Below are 16,131 nucleotides of genomic sequence, written 5' to 3'. Positions count from 1 at the left end.
TGGCTGCTTGTCTTTTCTTCTTTTGTGGCTAGATGAAGCTGCCATTTTGGTAAGTGACAACTAAAGTTGACAAGGTGAAGCAAGAAGTGTTGTTGGAGGTGTGGTGAGATTGTTTTCGGCAAGAGATGGTTATGCTATGATGAAGGAAAAAGTGTATGAAGGAGGATTGATGGTGTGGGACTCGTTCCCCAAGTGGTTCTTTATAGTGCCCATGAGTGAAAAATGAACGGCTAGGGTGGTTTGTGAAGGGTGGCTTGATGGTAAATATATGAATTGTAGATAAGGACGATTGGCTTTTCATTTTCTTGGAAGTATTCTGGATGCATTAGGTTGTACATGTAGCTTTCTTTTCTTGCAGAACTTCCTTTTCCCATGTGTTAGTTTCAAAGATTTATGAATTTTCTTTTTGACCAAGCACGTACCTCCCTTTGTCTTTTTCCTCCATTTTTGTCTTTTCTTTTGTACCTGCACAAACAAACAAATTTGCTATCATTTTTCGGTCCATGTGAATTATGAATAGTATTTGCACATGTAAATCAATGCTTGTCTTTATGAGCTTATAGCCGTGACTTCTACATGTATGCACACTTATTATTTGGACACCAAACTTAGTTTTTGGTTAAGTCTCCTGATGACATGAAATCCATATTGGTTGTCCTTAATGAGTGTGCATATTTCTAATAAATCATAGTCACCTTGGCTCCTTGATTCTAAACAAAGTGACTACCCTAAGTAATTGAAACTAAAGCATTAAAACATGTGAATGGTATACTTGTCATGAATTTTGAAATCCAGAGGAACTTCTTGCTTTTCATAAACTGTGTTCAAAAAGAACACCAAACTTAATGTTTGGTTGTGCACCTTGAATGAAAGATGGAATTCAATTTGAGTAAGATTTGGGAGTGCCATCAGGCACACCAAACTTAGAGACCAATTGTAATTTACATGCACGGTTTAGTGCACTTAATCAATAGTTGTCCTGAGGATTCAAGTTCATGCATAAGAAACCATGCTTTATTAGATGTAAAGCAAAGCACTAAAGATTAAGGATACTAAAAAAAATGGGTTGCCTCCCATGAAGCGCTTCTTTAACGTCACTAGCTTGACGGTTGTCCCTTGTTAGGGTGGATTGTAGTGCTTGACGTCCTCTCCTCTCACTATGAAAACGTCCCCTCTTGATTCATTCATGACCTCTAAATGTTCCATAGAAAGAACTTTCTTGATTGTGAACACTTGAGGGAGCTGGGAAGGAATGGTCTGGAGGCCAGGTGGGATTGGCAGATAATGACTTGAGATCACTTTATCTCCCGGAGAAAAACCTTCAGTGGGAATTTTCTTGTTTCTCCATCCTCTTGGAAATCTCCCTATCACTCTTCCCTTTCTCTTGAGGATTTCTTCATTGACCTTTATGTCAGGAGGATCCTTCTGATCTGTTTCCACTGATTCTTGTGGCTCTAACTCTTGCAACTCTTGTTTGCCTTCCAATGACTGTTTTAGAGTCTCAGCTGCTGGATTACTTTCCCCCAAACACGGATGGCTACTATCATCTTTAGGCTTTTCAGATTCTGGTTCAGGCTCAGATGCAGGTTTGAAGACTTTGAAAATGAGCTGTTCATCATGTATTCTCAGAATTAGTTCTCCTTGTTCTACATCTATGAGCGCTCTAGTAGTGGCTAGAAATGGTCTGCCCAGAATGATAGGGTGTAAATAGCTTTCCTCCATGTCCACAATGACAAAGTCTGTGGGGAAATAATAATCTCCTACTTTCACCAGCACATTTTCAACTACCCCTTCAGCTTGCTTCTGAGTTTTGTCAGCCAGTTGTATGATTACATCAGTGGATCTCACCTCGTTCAGTTGTAGCCTCTTCATAAGAGTTAGAGGCATCACATTTATGCTAGCTCCTAGATCACAGAATCCTCTGTCAATTTTTGTTTCCCCTATGATGCAAGGGATATGAAAACTTCCTGGGTCCGTTTTCTTAGAGAGTGTGTCCTTCTTGATGAGAGCACTGCATTCTTTGTTCATTGTTACCGTTTGTCCTCCCTTCAAAACTCTTTTCTTGCTTAACAATTCCTTTAAATACTTGATGTGTGTGGGCATTTGATGAAGAATCTCAAGAAAGGGAATATTGACATGCAGAGAATTAAATGTCTCTAGAAACCTTGAATAGGTTTTCCTTTTTTTCACCTCCTCCTAACCTCTCAGGAAATGGTGCTTTTGGTTGGTATACTTCCATCATGCCTTTTTGCAGATCCTTGGCTTGCTCAGTTCCACTTTCCTGCTTAACTTCTTCCACATCTTCTTTCAAGATTTCTGGTTCCTGCTGTGAGGACCTGATTCCTTCTTCTTCTGAGACTTCCTTCAATATGGTGATGGCCTTGCACTCTTCCCATCTTACTCTCTTTTGTTCCCCCTTAGGATTCTTTTCTGTGTCACTAGGGAACACTGCAGTTGATTTGGGTGCCTGTTGAGATAGCTCTCCTACTTGAGATTCCAACCTTTTGAGTTTTTCACCATGGTTTCTTAAGGTAGTTCTCACATCATCCCTGAAGCTCTTCAATTCAATTATGTCTTGGCTCATGGTTGCCATCATTCCTTCCATCCGGTTTAATTGATCTTGAAATTGTTGGTTCGGATTAGGTTGGGTATGTTGATTATTTTGGCCATGATATGATGATTGGGGGTAAGTGTTTTGTGTGGCTTGGTATGATCTTTGGTTGGAGTTTTGGTATGTGGAATTGTTTTGTTGGTTGTGGTTGTAAGGTTTGTGGTTTTGTGGTTGGGTTTGTTGGTTTCCCCACCCAAAGTTTGGGTGGTTTCTCCAGCCTGGGTTGTAAGTGTTGGAGTGTGGATCATATGATTGCCTTTGTTGGTTTCCCACATAGTTAACCTCATCCCAATCACCTCCTTCAATGCCTACTTCCTCTTGATCTTGTGTGTGTATTGCAGCCACTTGCTTTGTTTCTAATTGCCTGGTAAGCTCTGCTAGTTGCTTGGCAAACACCTTGTTTTGGGCTAGAATTGTATCGACATGGTTCAGCTCCATGACTCCCTTAGTGTTGTGCCTTTCTGATGCATAGTAGTACTCATTCTCAGCCACTGTCTCGATCACTTCAATGGCTTCTTCCACGGTCTTTTTCTTGTTCAATGAACCTCCTGATGAATGGTCTACAGCCTTCCTTGATTCATAAGAGAGCCCATCATAGAAGATGTGCAATTGCACCCAATCATGGAACATGTTTGGTGGGCATTTCCTTGTCAAGTCCTTGAATCTCTCCCATGCCTCGTAGAGAGTTTCACCATCTTGTTGTCTAAAAGTCTGGACCTCAGATCGAAGCCTATTGACCTTTTGTGGAGGGTAGAAATGTGCCAGAAACTTGCCTTCCACCTCATCCCATGTGGTTAGACTCCCCCTTGGGAATGATTCCAGCCACTTAGCTGCCTTGTCCCTAAGTGAAAATGGGAACAAGAGCAGTTTATAGGCATCTTCCTGGACTCCATTGGACTTCACAGTGTCACAAATTCTCAGGAATTTTGTGAGATGTTGGTTTGGGTCTTCATTAGCACTTCCTCCAAAGGAACAATGATTTTCCACCAATGATATTAACTGTGGCTTGAGCTCAAAATTGTTGGCCTGAATGGGTGGTTTCTGGATGCTACTACCACAATTCCCAGAGGTTGGGTTTATGTATGAACTAAGAACCCTCCTCTCAGGAATGGCATTGTTTCCATCAGCTCTCTCATGGTTGTGAACTTCTCTATCCATGTTGAGATCTAGAGCTTCCTCAAAATTGTCCTCAGATTCTCCTTCAGATTCCTCTTCTCCCACTACTCTCTTCCCTCTTGCTTCCCTTCTAAGTCTATGAAGGGTCCTTTCCGGTTCGGTATATGGAGGAGTTGATGTCTCTCCTCTCCTACCTGTCATACAAGAACACAGCTCAAACACAAACAGGTAAAATACTCTTGGTTAATGGAAGAGTATGGTCAGCTCAATTGAGGAATTAATTCAAACAGTTAGTGAGTCAGTGAGTTAGTTGCATGAATTTAAAGGCATAAAGAAGGAAAGCATGTAACCAAGTGCAGAAATTAAAATTCAACAAGTATTTAGAACAGAATTAACAAAGCAAGAGAAAATTGCTCAATCTAGTTAGCTTCCAATTTGAGAATTGTCAATCGAAAACCAATCCCCGGCAACGGCGCCATAAACTTGATGCGCATAAACGTGTTATGCTACGATTTAGGAAATTGCACGATCGGCAAAATTCCTTCCGGCAAGTGCACCGGTTATCGTCGTCAAGTAAAAACTCACAATAGAGTGAGGTCGAATCCCACAAGGATTGGTTGAGTGAGCAATTCGGATTAGAAGTGTGTTCTAGTTGAGCGGAATCAAGATTTGAGATGAGAATTGCGGAATGTAAAATTGGCGGGAAAGGTAAATGACAAGAAAATTAAATGGCTGAATCTTAAATTGCATGAATTAAAGAGCAAAATGTAAATTGCTGAAATTAAAAGGGAATGGGGATGATTGCAAGAATTGAATTGCAGAATGTAAAGAGAAAGTGGAAATCAGAAATGGGGAATTCATTGGGTTTAGGAGATATTGAAATCTCCGAATCAAAACATGTAAATCTCTTCCTCAACCAATGCATTCATTGAATTTTGCTTGGCAATCTTATATGATTGGATCCCAATTCCTTGGCTCACCAATGCTCTCTAAAAACAAACAAATTCCCAATCCCTTGGTTTAAATGTTCATAAGAAGAGATGATGCTTGATCACTGATTATACCACACAATTTCATGAACCACAATTTGGTAGGATTACATGTCACAATATCCATCCAAACCCCAATCCAATCCACTGTGAGAAAGCTTCTCTAGCATGAATCCTCCATTCCTTTCCCAAGGCTCCGAAGGATTCCAAGTATGAGTAGTCTCTTTCCCAAGACAACTACTCAATGGAATTAAATCGAGAAGCTTTCTAACAAAATTCAAGAGAAAAGATTGAAGAAGAAGATAAACTATTATTGATTCATTGAATTACAATAGAGCTCCCTAACCCAATGAAAGGGGGTTTAGTGAATCATAGCTCTGAATTCAATTACAAAGAAAAAGAAACTAGCTAAAAATGAATGTAAAAGTCCCTTCTAACTTAACTTCTATCCTATTTATACACTTTCTATATTGAGCTTCAGTTGTGCTTCTTGGGCTTTGAGGCCTCTCCTTGCTTTCCTTTTGTCTTGGGTTTATGATCCATAATCTTGATGAGGTTGTTGATCCAAATCCTGTAACATTTATTGAGCCAACTTAGTGATAATCAAATAATGGCACATGACTCAATAAATGAGATTTCAAACTCATCAATCCCTCAGGCCCAATCCCATAAACCATGATATTCAATTGGGTTTCATACCAAAGTAAGTTTAAGTTAATAATTGTGCTCAAAGACTAACTTAAATCACAATATTTTTGGCCCAGAAACCTTTTTTCAAGAGTGGCGTTTAAGTTGTAGTTTAAGCTTAAACTGCAACTTAAACGCCAGACACTTCCAGTGATGCCATTTGTAGAAGCACGTTTAAGCTTCAGTTAAGGTTAAACTGAAGCTTAAACGTGGAAATGGAAGAAGGTAGCCCTGGAGAGTCATGTAGTCGAACACGTTTAAGCTTCAGTTTAAGGTTAAACTGAAGCTTAAACGTGGAGATAGGAAGGGCAGCCCTGGAGGTCGAACACGTTTAACCTCCAGTTTGAGGTCAAACTGGAGGTTAAACGTGGAAGCTTGGAATGGTGGCCCTGGAGGTGTCGAACACGTTTAACCTCCAGTTTGGGGTCAAACTGGAGGTTAAACGTGGAGATGGAGAGAGCAACCCTGGAGTGAAAAAACTATCGAACACGTTTAAGCTCCAGTTTGAGTCAAACTGGAGCTTAAACGTGGAATGGCCCCTGGTACTCTTCCTGGTTCTGGCGTTTAACCTCCAGTTTGAGGTCAAACTGGAGGTTAAACGTGGAACTCCTCCTGGGTGGCATACTCATTCTGGCGTTTAACCTCCAGTTTGAGGTCAAACTGGAGGTTAAACGTGGAATGCTCCTTAAGTGAGGCTTTTCATTCTGGCGTTTAACCTCCAGTTTGAGGTCAAACTGGAGGTTAAACTTCAATCCCAGCATTTCTTATCCTTCATGATTTTGGCGTTTAAGCTCCAGTTTAGGCTTAAACTGGAACTTAAACTCCACATGTGATATTCAAGCTTCCTTTATTGATTTTGTTGCTTCCTTGCTTAGCCTCTTCTTCCCTGAAATCATCCAAACAATTGCATCAAAGTCTTGCAAAATTTCATGAGAAATCTTTCATTCATAGCATTTAAGTAATATAACTAAAACTCATGGAATTTGCATCGAAATCATATTGTTTGGATGGTTCATTACTTTGTTCTTCATTTAACCATTTTTGGTTACTTTAAGCTCAAGAAAATGCATAAAACAACTAAAACTAACAGAAAAATGCTAGTGAAACTAGCCTATGATGCCTTGGCATCAGCGCTCCGGGGTACGTTTTACCAAAAATTTTACTAAATTAAAAAGCTGTAGAAGTTACATTTTTAAACCCCAAATTTCCAACACACATAACTTCTTCTACAAAATTCCTTTTTTAACCATTTCCAAACCGTTGGAAAGATCGTTGAATAAACTTTCATAAAAATTCGATTTAGAAGAATTCCTAAGTTCGAGGACCGAGTTACGGACCGCCGAAGTTGGTCAAAAATAAGTTTTGACCCAAAAAAGGAAATTACCAATTTTTCCAATGTTCACAAGCCAAATTCATTTCCACTCATCCAAATGGCCACAACCCAACCACATTCATATAATTACACTCAACCAAAATCAAACGTACCTCATCTACACAGTTTCACCCAAAACTATCAAATTCCACACCTCACTTCCTCAAACCTTATTATTTAATAACCAAACCAATTATTCACACATTCAATTTCTAAAATCCATCCAATCTCTTATATCATCACACAATAGACACATCAACTTACCTTCCTTACCTCTTTCCGGCCTCTAGCCCAAGATTCACAGCCTCCACCCCAAATTTACAATTTAAATGCATATTCCACAAACCAATATTCATTATCCAATTCATCAAATCCTCAACACACCAAACATACAAATTCACACAATTCTCAATCCAATCATTAATTTACATTACATATCAATTATGCATATTAGTACCAACCATTCACACAATCCAAAGTTAATCCTAGGGGCATCTAGCCTAGGAATTCTCATCACACCACACGGTACTTAAATGAAACTTAAATCGTACCTCTTGTAGCCAAAATACTTGAGCTTCTTCTTATAAGTCTCTACCAACCCTTAGCTCCAAGCCTCACCAAAGCTCCACAAGCAATACCAACCTCCCAATTGTGCACCAAAATCACCAAATACACTAACATAACCAATTTTCACACTTATAATCAACCTAGGGTTCATGAAATTGATAAATCACAAGGGTTTGAGTACTTCTTACCTCAGTCTCTATGAAATAGGGATAGAACCTACTTAGAATCCATGTTAGAGTATCCCTAAACAACCAAAATTACAAGATTTTAACAGTAACTACCTAAAAACACGTAACAGTAGGGAATTTCGAAAACTAGGCAGAGATGAATAGAATACTCACTACAAAACTCAGATAGAATTGAAGAGGATGAGAAGAGCGATGCGTGGCTACAAACGGCTCGTCAATCGGAGTTTCGGAGAGAAAGTTATGATGATTTGAAGTTTGATGAAGTTGGGATTTTCTCTCTTCTTCCTCTCTTCTCCATTTCAGCGCCCCTACCCTCTTTCTTCAAGGTTAATGAGCTGAAATGCTCATAACTAATGTTTATATATGTTGGGTCTTGGGCCCACTTTGGTCCGGTTCACTTGGTTTATTCCGTTGGCCCAATTTTGGGCCAAAACCTCTAAGATTAGAGTTTTAAATCGTATTTTAAATATTTCTACCTTTCCTAATTTTAAATCCTAATTTCTTAACCTTATTTACATATAATTAACTTTCTCAGCCACAGTACCAGACAGATGGCAGCCGGTACTGCCGGTCAAATTTTCAATGCGCATTTTTATCCAGAAAACTATGTTTTCCGACTCAGAAAAATTCACTGAATCCAAATATCATATTTAAATTATCAAATTCAGAATGCTAAATTTTCTAACCATATTTTCTCCTATTTAATTTATTATTTAATTAATTACGGTTTGACCAGATTTTATAAATAACAAATAAATTGTCTGATACATTTTTTTATACAAAGAGGATAATAAAAATCTACATACCAAATGTAAATGTCCAAATTCGAATTGATATTCCAGTTGAACAAATGGCTATTGAAACAAGCACACGCTAGAAGCGCAGTAGACCAACTAGTTCCAAAAATAAAAATCTTCGAAAAAGAAAATAGGCATTTAATATTATCGGGGCAAATGATACTCTTGCTGAAAAAGATAAAGACATAGAAAGGATACCAGCAATTGTCCAAAATTTTGATATAATTTTGAATCAGAAGGCGTTTAAGTACCTGAAAATTCAAAAAATTGTGAAAATGATGAGATCTTGATAAATTATATTTTTACAAGAAACAAATAAATTCAAATAAGATAATTGTTAATGGAATATTTATGTATAATGAGGCATTACACATCATGCATAAAAGTAAAGATCTTGTGCCAAGAACAATTGAAGAATATCAACAAAGAAATAATTGGTCAAAATGAGAAGAAGCTATGAAGGTTGAGTAAGACTCATGTGCAAAATGTGAAGTCTTTAGACCTATAGTCTGTATACCAGAAGTTGTAAAACCTAATGAATACAAATGGGTATTTGTGAAAAAATAAAAAGAGAAAAATAAAGTTGTATGCTACAAAGATCGACTTATAGCACAAGGTTTTCATAAAGATTCCGTATAAATTATGAAGAAACCTTTTTTCCTATAATAACAGATGCAATAACATTATGTTATTTGATTAGTTTATTCGCATATCATAAGCTACATATGCATCTAATAGATGTGGTGACAATTTATTATATGGATCATTAGATCATAATATCTATATGAAAATTCCTAAAGAACTAAAGATATCTAAGCCATCTAATGAATATTCACAAGGGTTATATTTAGTCAAATTGCAAATATCTTTATATGGTCTAAAATAATCTATACGGATGTGGTATAGTCGTCTTACTGAGTATTTGACCAAAAAGGAATTCAAAAATGATGATATATGTCGATGTATTTTCGTAAAAAAATCCATATCTGAATTCATTATAATTGCTATGTACGTTAATTATTTGAATTCATTGGGACCTTTGAAGAGATTCCAACAATTACAAAAGCTCTAAAAGAATAGTTTAAGATGAAAGATCTTGAAATGACTAAATTTTTTTCGATCTATAAATCGAACATACAAATAATGGAATCTTTATTCATCAAACACCTCATACAGAAAAGATCTTGAAGAAATTTATATAGATAAGTCACATATATTAAGTACTCTAATGATCGTAAGGTCTTTGGATGTGAAAAATGATCAATTCCGTCCTAAAGAAGAAAATGAAGATATTCTTAGTCCTGAGGTACCATATCTTAGTGCTATTAGAGCATTAATATATCTTGCTAATAATATACGACCTAACATATTATTTTCTGTGAATTTACTAGCAAAGTATAATTCTTCTCTGACATAAAAGACATTGGAATGGAATCAGACAAATTTTTTAATACCTTTATGAAACAGTTGATATGGGACTATTTTATCCATATAAATTCAAGTCACAATTAATTAGCTATACAAATGTAGGATATTTGTCTGATCCGTATAAAAGAAGATCTCAAATAGGATACTTGTTTATATATGGTTATACAACTATATCATAGAGGTCCACAAAACAAATGATAGTAATAACATCCTTTAATCATGCTGAAATACCAGCGACATATGAAGCAAGTCGCAAGTATTTTTGCCTCAAGGGTTTGATTCAATATATTTTATGATCATACGGATAGACTGATCAGAAAATAGCTCCAACTATTTTGTTTGAAGATAATACAGCATGCATTGCTCAACTTAAGGGTGGATATATATAAAATGATATGACAAAGCACATTTTCCAAAATTCTTCTTCACTAATGACCTTCAAAATCAAGGAACAATTGATGTCCAATAGATCCGCTCAAGTAATAATCTGGTAGATTTATTTATAAGTCATTTCTAAGATTCGCTTTTGAAAAAGCAGTACATCAAATTAGGATGTGCCAACTTTGAGATATTAAATAATATTGACAAGAGGGAGAGACTGTACTCTTTTTTCTTTAGTCAGATTTTTATCACTATTGAATTTTTCTTGACAATATTTTCTAACGAGGTAGTTGATGAGCGGATAATTTATGCACTTTTTGACATTATTTTTACATAGTTTTTAGTATGATCTAGTTAGTTTTTAGTATATTTTTATTAGTTTTTAATAAAAAATCACATTTCTAGACTTTACTATGAGTTTGTGTGTTTTTCTATGATTTCAGGTATTTTCTGGCTGAAATTGAGGGACTTGAGCAAAAATCAGATTCAGAGGCTGAAGAAGGACTGCAGATGCTGCTGGATTCTGACCTCCCTGCACTCAAAGTGGATTTTCTGGAGCTACAGAACTCCAAATGGCGTGCTCTTAATTGCGTTGGAAAGTATACATCCAGGGCTTTCCAGCAATATATAATAGTCCATACTTTGCTCGAGTTTTGACGACGCAAACTGGCGTTCAACGCCAGTTCCATGTTGCATTCTGGAGTTAAACGCCAGAAACAGGTTGCAAAGTGGAGTTAAACGCCAAAAACAGGTTGCAAATTGGCGTTCAACTCCAAGAGAAGCCTCTACACGTGTAAAACTCAATGCTCAGCCCAAGCACACACCAAGTGGGCCCCAGAAGTGGATTTCTGCATCATTTACTCATTTCTGTAAACCTTAGTAACTAGTCTGATATAAATAGGACCTTTTACTATTGTATTAGACAATCTTTTGATCAGTTTTATGATATCTTAGACCTTTATGGGGGCTGGCCACTCGGCCATACCTAGACCTTGTTCTTATGTATTTTCAACGGTAGAGTTTCTACACACCATAGATTAAGGTGTGGAGCTCTGCTGTTCCTCATGAATTAATACAAAGTACTATTATTTTTCTATTCAATTCAAGCTTATTCCGATTCTAAGATATTCATTCACACTTTAATATGAATGTGATGATCATGACAGTCATCATCATTCCCAACCTATGAACACGTGCCTGACAACCACTTCCGTTCTACCTTAGATTGAATGAATATCTCTGGGATTCCTTAATCAGAGTCTTCGTGGTATAAGTTAGAATCCATGGACGGCCATTCTTGAGATCTGGAAAGTCTAAACCTTGTCTGTGGTATTCCAAGTAGGATCTGGGAAGGGATGGCTACGACGAGCTTCAAACTCGCGAGTGCTGGGCGTAGTGACAGACGCAAAAGGATCAATGGATCCTATTCCAGTATGATCGAGAACCGACAGATGATTAGCCATGCAGTGACAGTGCATTGGAGCATTTTTACTAAGAGGACAGGATGTAGCCATTGACAACGGTGACGCCTAACATATAGCTTGCCATAGAAAGGAGTATGAATGATTGGATGAAAACAATAGGAAAGCAGAGGTTCAGGAGGAACAAGCATCTTCATACGCTTATCTGAAACTCTCACCAATGAATTACATAAGTATCTCTATCTTTTATTTATATTTTAATTATATTTTAATTATCTTTTAATTATTAAATCTCCATAATCAATTGAATCTGCCTGACTGAGATTTACAAGGTGACCATAGCTTGCTTCAAGCCGACAATCTCCGTGGGATCGACCCTTACTCACGTAAGGTTTATTACTTGGACGACCCAGTGCACTTGCTGGTTAGTTGTGCGAAGTTGTGACAAAGAACTAAGATTATGAACGTGCGTATTATGTTTTTAGCGCCGTTACCAAGGAATGAACCGTCACGATTTCCGCGCACCAAGTTTTTGGCGCCGTTGCCGGGGATTGTTCGAGTTTGGACAACTGACGGTTCATCTTGTTGCTCAGATTAGGTAATTTTATTTTAATTTTAAGCTTTTTATTTTTGTTAATTTTAATTTTGAAAATAATACAAAAAAAAAACAAAAAAACAAAAAAATTAATAAAACCATAAAATCAAAAATATTTTTGTGTTTCTTGTTTGAGTATAGAGTCAATTTTTAAGTTTTGTGTCAATTGCATGTTTATCTCTTTCTTGCATTTTTCGAAAACTCTTGCATGGTGTTCTTCATGATCTTCAAGTTATTCTTGGTAAGTCTTCTTGTTTGATCTTTAAAATTTCTTCTTTGGTGTTTCTTCTTGTTTTTCATATGCATTCTTGAATTATTAGTGTCTAAAGTTTGAAATTTCTAAGTTTGGTGTCTTGCATGTTTTTCTTTTCTTAAAAATTTTCAAAAATATGTTCGTGATGTTCATCTTGACATTCGAAGTGTTCTTGGTGTTCATCTTAACATTCATAGTGTTCTTGCATGCATCATTTATTTTGATCCAAAATTTTCATGCATTGAGTCTTTTTGGTGTTTTTCTCTCTCATCATTAAAAATTCAAAAATAAAAAAAATATCTTTCCTTTTTTCCTCATAAATTTTCGAAAATTTGAGTTGACTTTTTCAAAACTTTTTAAAATTTAGTTGTTTCTTATGAGTCAAATCAAATTTTCAATTTAAAAAGTATCTTTTTCAAATCTTTTTCAAAAATCAAATATTTTTCATTTTTTTCTTTCATAATTTCGAAATTTTCAAATTGATTTTCAAAATCTTTTTCTTATTTTTATTTCATATCTTCGAAATTAATGCTAAAAATTAATGTGACTGTTTCAAAATTTTTAAGTTTGTTACTTGCCTGGTAAGAAAGGTTCAATCTTTAAACTCTAGACTCATATCTTTTTAGTTTCTTGTTAGTCAAGTAATCAACTTTAATTTCAAAATCAAATCTTTTTAAATTTCTTTTTCAAATCTTTTTCAATTTAAATTTCAATCACATCTTTTTCAAAATTTAAATTCAAAATCTTTTCCATTTTCTTATCTCTACAAAATTTGATTTTCAAATCTTTTTCAATTAACCACTTAACTTTTTGTTTGATTCTTATCTTTTTCAAAACTACCTAACTAACTCTCTCTCTCTAATTTTCGAAAATCCCTTCCCTCTTTTTCAAAATTCCTTTTTAAATTAACTAATTATTTTAAATTAAATTTAATTTGATTCAATTTTCCTTTCTTAATTTTTGAACTTTAATTTTTATTTTTTATTTTAAATTCAATTTAAAAACAAAAATACTTTTATTTTAATTTATTTAATTTTCGAATTTCGCTTCTCCTCATCTCTTTCTGTTTATTTATTCATCTACTAACACCCCTCTTTCAACCAAGAATTCGAACTCATTCCTCTCCCTTGTGTTTGGATTCTTATCTTTTCCTTCCTCCATTATTCTCTTAAAAGGAATCTCTATACTGTGACATAGAGGATTCCATATTTTTTGTTTCCTTCTTTTTCATATGAGCAGGAACAAGGATAAGAACATTCATGTCGAAGCTAATCCTGAACCTGAAAGGACTCTGAAGAGGAAGCTAAGGGAAGCTAAAGCACAACTCTCTGGAGAAAATCTGACTGAAATTTTCGAAAAAGAAAGAGACATGGCCGAAAATAATAACAATGCAAGGAAGATGCTTGGTGACTTTACTGCACCAAATTCTAATTTACATGGTAGAAGCATCTCAATCCCTGCCATTGGAGCAAACAATTTTGAGCTTAAACCTCAATTAGTTTCTCTGATGCAACAGAATTGCAAGTTTCATGGACTTCCGTCAGAAGATCATTTTCAGTTCTTAACTGAATTCTTGTAAATATGTGATGCTATTAAGACTAATGGGGTTGATCCCGAGGTCTACAGGCATATGCTTTTCCCATTTGCTGTAAGAGACAGAGCTAGAATATGGTTGGACTCTCAACCTAAGGATAGCCTGAACTCTTGGGATAAGCTGGTCACGGCTTTCTTAGCCAAGTTCTTTCCTCCTCAAAAGCTTAGTAAGCTTAGAGTGGATGTTCAAACCTTCAGACAGAAGGAAGGTGAATCCCTCTATGAAGCTTGGGAGAGATACAAGGAACTGACTAAAAAGTGTCCTTCTGACATGCTTTCAGAATGGACCATCCTGGATATATTCTATGATGGTCTGTCTGAATTATCTAAAATGTCATTGGACCATTCTGTAGGTGGATCCATTCACCTAAAGAAAATGCCTGCAGAAGCTCAAGAACTCATTGACATGGTTGCAAATAACCAGTTTATGTACACTTCTGAAAGGAATCCTATGAGTAATGGGATGCCTCAAAGGAAGGGAGTTCTTGAAATTGATACTCTGAATGCCATATTAGCTCAGAATAAAATATTGACTCAGCAAGTCAATATGATCTCTCAAAATCTGAATGGATTGAAGGAATCATCCAACAGTACTAAAGAGGCATCTTCTGAAGAAGAAGCTTATGATCCTGAGAACCCTGCAATAGCAGAGGTGAATTACATGGGTGAACCCTATGGAAACACCTATAATCTCTCATGGAGAAATCATCCAAATTTCTCATGGAATGATCAACAAAAGCCTCAACAAGGCTGTAATAATGGTGGAAGAAACAGGTTTAGCAATAGCAAACCTTTTCCATCATCCACTCAGCAACAGACAGAGAATTCTGAGCAGAGTCCATCTAGCTTAGCAAATATAGTCTCTGATCTATCTAAGGCCACTATGATTTTCATGAATGAAACAAGGTCCTCCATTAGAAATTTGGAGGCACAAGTGGGCCAGCTGAGTAAAAGGGTCACTAAAACTCCTCCTAGTACTCTCCCAAGCAATACAGAAGAAAATCCAAAGAGAGAGTGCAAGGCCATTGATTTAACCATCATGGCCGAACCTACAAGGGAGGAGGAGGACGTGAATCCTAGTGAGGAAGACCTCCTGGGACGTCCAGTGACCAATAAGGAGTTTTCCTTTGAGGAACCAAAAGAATCTGAGGCTCAATTAGAGACCATAGAGATTCCATTGAACCTCCTTCTGCCCTTCATGAGCTCTGATGAGTATTCGTCCTCTGAAGAGGATGAAAAAATTACTGAAGAGCAAGTTGCTAAGTACCTTGGTGCAATCATGAAGCTGAATGCCAAATTATTTGGTAATGAGACTTGGGAAGATGAACCCCCCTTGCTCACCAATGAATTGAATGCATTGGATAGGCAAAAATTACCTCAAAAGAAACAGGATCCTGGCAAATTCTTAATACCATGTACCATAGGCACTATGACCTTTGAGAAGGCTCTGTGTGACCTGGGGTCAGGAATAAACTTAATGCCACTCTCTGTAATGGAGAAACTTGGGATCTTTGAGGTGCAAGCTGCCAGAATCTCATTAGAGATGGCAGACAACTCAAGAAAACAAGTTTATGGACAAGTAGAGGACGTGTTAGTAAAGGTTGAAGGCCTTTACATCCCTGCTGATTTCATAATCCTAGACACTGGGAAGGAAGAGAATGAATCCATCATCCTTGGAAGACCCTTCCTAGCCACAGCAAGAGCTGTGATTGATGTGGATAGAGGAGAACTAGTCCTTCAACTGAATGAGGACAACCTTGTGTTTAAAACTCAAGGATCTCCTTCTGTAACCATGGAGAGAAAGCATGAAAAGCTTCTCTCACTGCAGAGTCAACCAAAGCCCCCACAATCAAACTCTAAGTTTGGTGTTGGGAGGCCTCAACCAAACTCTAAGTTTGGTGTTGAACCCCCACAGTCAAACTCTAAGTTTGGTGTTGGGAGGTCCCAACAATGCTCTGAACATCTGTGAGACTCCATGAGAGCTCACTGTCAAGCTATTGACGTTAAAGAAGCGCTTATTGGGAGGCAACCCAATGTTATTTAATTATATCTATTTTATTTTCCTTTTGTTATTTCGTGTTTTATTAGGTTGATGATCATGTAGAGTCACAAAACTACTGAAAAATAAAAAAA

General features: G+C 36.6%; 2 non-coding genes across 2 annotated transcripts; one reads left to right on the top strand and one right to left on the bottom strand.

Moving 5' to 3' along the window:
* The first annotated feature begins 3,239 nt into the window (after positions 1-3,239).
* Positions 3,240-3,343, top strand: LOC112746420 (small nucleolar RNA R71). Its single transcript, XR_003174306.1, has one exon. It is a non-coding gene; the product is annotated as a small nucleolar RNA R71 (small nucleolar RNA).
* Positions 3,344-14,167: 10,824 nt separating this feature from the next.
* Positions 14,168-14,275, bottom strand: LOC112746458 (small nucleolar RNA R71). Its single transcript, XR_003174341.1, has one exon. It is a non-coding gene; the product is annotated as a small nucleolar RNA R71 (small nucleolar RNA).
* Between the last annotated feature and the right edge of the window lie 1,856 nt (positions 14,276-16,131).

The sequence above is a fragment of the Arachis hypogaea genome, chromosome 14 (assembly GCF_003086295.3).
Source record: "Arachis hypogaea cultivar Tifrunner chromosome 14, arahy.Tifrunner.gnm2.J5K5, whole genome shotgun sequence".
Classification (NCBI taxonomy): Eukaryota; Viridiplantae; Streptophyta; class Magnoliopsida; order Fabales; family Fabaceae; genus Arachis; species Arachis hypogaea.
The sequence above is the reverse complement of the archived record's forward strand: the minus strand, read 5'-3'. Positions and strand labels throughout refer to the sequence as shown.